The following is a 4342-nucleotide window of genomic DNA, read 5'->3' on the forward strand; positions in this document are numbered from 1 at the left end:
AGCGTTTTGGGTTTGGCATTTTGATCAAGCATTTCCTACATAACTCTAGGACGACACGAATTGTGAGGGGTTTGTGAGAGAGAGGTAGAGAGGGGGAGGAGAGAGAGGCGTTTTTGGGGTTTTTTCCCACTACATCCACTTTTTGTAAAATGCTCAAAAGCTTATTAGGCACCACATGACGCAAAATATCCGGGTATGCCTAGTTTTGACTACGCATGGTCTAACGGCTAATGTTGCCGGCTTGGTTAATGACATTCCTACTCACAACACAATTGTTGTTAAATGGGGTTCATCAGCATAACACATATGACTCTTGGATGTTCATGCCAATAACGCAGGTGTTGCAGATGGCAGTTTCTGCTTATGGACAACAAACAACACTTGAAACATAAGGTTAAATTGTTTAAACAATTTGTAAATGTTTTCTAAAAGGTTTAAATCGTGTTAAGAACATTTAACGTTGAATATTTTAGTGTAAATGAATTGACTTAATAACCGATATAAATCATAATATACATTAAACAAGTTAGGAGCTGCAGAGTGTACAGTTGTTTTAGTTTATTATGATATTAGGGGTGAAACCCCTAATGAACTGGGGTTCCAAGGGAGCAGCGCCCCTAGTAATAGGTCATGGGGCAACAACCATGGGTGGTTTTGATGTGCCACATTAAAATCGTATGTCTAAAATGTGTGGATTCTAAGACAATTAGGGAATTCAAAAACAAAAAATATTCTCTATGGCAGTTTTTGAACCCTAATATTCGAAGAACAACTATTCAATCCTGGTCCATTCGTTGGTTCCTTTTCATTGCAAAATTAAATAACATACGAAGTTCTCTTCTCATCCGAGTTTATCTGATTGTCTTATTTGGTGAACCACCAAATTGTTGCAATCAAAATGTGCTACACGACTCTTAAATAATCATAATCACAAATCCGAAATTCCCCAACATTTAATTCAATTTAATTATGTGTTTGATATGGTTAAATGAAGGACAATTTCATGTTTATATAACTATAAAACAAGGGTGACTACCTTAGTTCTAATGACTAAAGTAAACTTGAGAGGGAGTGAATCTCAAGAACTAAATTAGTAAAACGAATTGTTGGCAAACATCCAAAACGTTATTGTTATTAAGAAACTTTCTCAAAACTCAAATACAGTAGTGAAATCCTACAATGTTTATAGACCAAACCTAAAATGTTTGTACTAAACAATACAAGTTATTATTGGAGCGCCATATTGTCTGGGAAAACGTATTCCAAGGGAAATCAAGTTTAAAATATTCATATTGTCCCAAGGCAAATCGAGTTTAAGATAAACATATTGTAAGGCAAACGTGGCACCCAAGAAGCGTCTACGACAATTGCAAGATTAATTAAAAAGCGTAAGAATCATAAAGAACCCACAAATATATATAGTGTGGTTCACATGTTGTACGTGATTGGGCTAATTCATTACCAGACCAAAGACGATGTTTTTATTGATTTATTAACTAGGTACTAAAAGGCGATGTTTTTATTAATTTATCAACTAGGTACTAGCAATTTACATTTCCATGAAGTTTTGTTTCACTAGTTTGCACAACCAACTTCTAAACATGGTCTAAAATTCCATTCGGGTAAACCATATGATTCTATTTAATCATTAGTGTCTTAGTTACCATAGATTATCATATTAGAAGTTAACTTTATACATGTCAACTTTCATTAGTTCTAATTAAGATTACCGTCCAAGTCAAAGAAAAGAAAAAAACATTCAACATAAAAAGACGCCTAAGCTCACGAATGCTCAAAGTTGTCTTATAATAGCATAAACAATAAATTCTAGCATGGGCTAAACTGCCCAAGCAAGAGCTGACTAGCATTCATCATAAGAAAATTATGGTAACAATACTTTTATGAAATTGAGTTAATCTTTTATTGATCGATGATTTGCTTTTCAAATATAAGAGAAAACTAAGTGGAATCAAATACTAATTCTAAACAAGATAAAGATGAATAATGGATAGAATAGGCTACGGAATTTGTGTTGTAACTAACCACATACTCCTTTACATCAAAAGCTGAAACTTGACGAGTATATTAAACGCCACTTGCTCTAGAATTGAATTTATGAAATGGTTTTAATCAAATCTATCTCATTCAAATGTGCTTTTTGATTCTACTGCACTGCTAGATGTTATGGACGGGATTGCATATTCAAATTACAAATCTCCTAATTCTGGGAGATATATATCGCATATCGTGTATATCGACTAATCCTAGCCATGTGTGATCGATTTAACCTTGTGTAAACCCAAAATGTTACCATTTGGTTCGCAAATTTGTATCTTTCAGGTCCAGGGTTTATAATGTTCTTAAGTACAACAGATCACGGGTACATGTAGCATACATAAAACCATGGTGTGATCAATACCTAGGAACATTTAATTTTAAATATAAATTTCATTATGATCATGAAAACTGAAGACAAAGTTTTGGAGACACGATTGTTAAGGGTTTGATACACTCATAAATTAGCTAGAGTTCTTCTCATTTCCTCTCTTGTTACAAGGGTTTGCTACATGGTTTTTACCCGGATTGCAAAAAAAAAAAAGAAAACAAAAACTCCTGCACCCCTCTTTCCGCTCTTCCCACTCGTTTGAGTTCTTTCTCACAAAGGTGTCTCCTCAATCCCTTGATTCGGTGGCATCTTCTCTTGTGCGAGATTGTGGATGCTCTTAACTATTAGACTTTTAAAAGCCATGTAATATGTAAGTTATTAGATATGTAGTTAAACTCTTAAATATATTTGTGTAAATTGTATTGGTAAGTGTTACTGGGGTTTGTATAGAGAATAGCTAGGTTATGTACTTAGCTCATTAACATAACACTACCTCTAACGTTTATCTCATTTCTTTGTATCTAATACTGCTGAAGCTGAACCATACTGACTTGGGGTTCAAAAAGCACGCTTAAAACATAGATAAATTGTGCTGGAGTTCATAATTACTTATATAGAACTGCATGCAACTGAGACTCAAATGGATCAAACTATCAAACTATTCAAGCTTGTATAAACTAACAAAATTCACACAGTTCACAATGAGTATGTCATGACTTTCAAGTCCTCGAATCGAGTTCATCAAGCTGACTCAATCTCGCATGATAAATACTCATCGAGCTATCAAAATGAGCCGATTTGAAGTCCGCTTGATTCAGATGAATACAGTTTTATTTACTTTAACATGATGGACGAGCTGAAGCATACTAATACAAAACAGAAGGAAATAAATTACTAAAGGTGCTAGCAGCAATATTACCTGTACATAATTCTTTATCAAGCTCTATATTTTCTTTATTAATCTATCAATTTCAGCAATTTATTATCATCACCACTCAAAACCTCAGCTGCAGACACAACACTCCTTATCACATCAACTTGTACTTTAAGTGAAAGAATATAGTCCATTGCTTCATTGATGAGTAAAATATCATTCATGTTCTCTCCACCAGGTATCAGTCTTTTAAGAACTTTAGTCCTCTTCTTCACCAATCTTTTACCAGTGCTGCAGCAACTCCTTTTCAAGATTTTCTTGCACTGGATTCTTTTATGGACACTAATAATCCTATTTGTACTCTTTTGTAGCGTCAACTGCGATTCGGAGCCTAATAATTTGTGTACAAGAACCGCGTCTTTTTTGTTTCTCTTTGCCTTGGAAATTAGTGCATGGCTCCAAGAAGTTGCTGGTTTTTTAACAGAAGCCATTGCAATGTCAGCAGATAGCTTTATTTTCTTCTTTCTCTCCGTGACATCCATTTTATTCTTTGAAGAACAACATATTTGGAGACCCTTTATCCATTTTTTCAGAAATTCTTTCTTTTGCATGCTTGAAGTGTGCATATTTAACCTAGAATTTCAACACTTAATCAAAACAATGAACAAAACCAATTCAATCATTATCATTATTTCATATCTAGTTATTAACATTTTATCAGACTCTTGTAATCTTATGATTCGTTAACACCTGTGTATTTAGTGAGGTGAATCATTGATTAATATATGCAAAACCCTGAATTGTTCAAATCTCAACAAGGTGACGAATACTATCAATTTTGAATTAAATATGCAACGTAGTATGAAAGAAGGAAGATTTGAATCGATATATACAGAAATATATTCAACTCACGTAGAATCAATAACATATGAACATTTGGAAACAAAATAAGCAATAGCTAGACCAATGATTACCTTTGTTTGAATATGGTAATAATGAAGTTGTTTGCAGTTTCAGAGATGCTCAAGTTTCAGGGATCAAACAATTAAGGTGCTGAAAAATGAGAATGAAGTTGAAATGTA

General features: G+C 33.7%; 1 pseudogene; it reads right to left on the reverse strand.

The window, feature by feature from the left end:
• Positions 1-2968: 2968 nt before the first annotated feature.
• Positions 2969-3964, reverse strand: LOC143567047 (transcription factor IBH1-like 1 pseudogene; annotated as a pseudogene).
• Between the last annotated feature and the right edge of the window lie 378 nt (positions 3965-4342).

This window comes from Bidens hawaiensis, unplaced genomic scaffold, assembly GCF_021521415.1.
Source record: "Bidens hawaiensis isolate Kalapana, Puna unplaced genomic scaffold, B.hawaiensis_p1.1 tig00023205_1, whole genome shotgun sequence".
NCBI lineage: Eukaryota > Viridiplantae > Streptophyta > Magnoliopsida > Asterales > Asteraceae > Bidens > Bidens hawaiensis.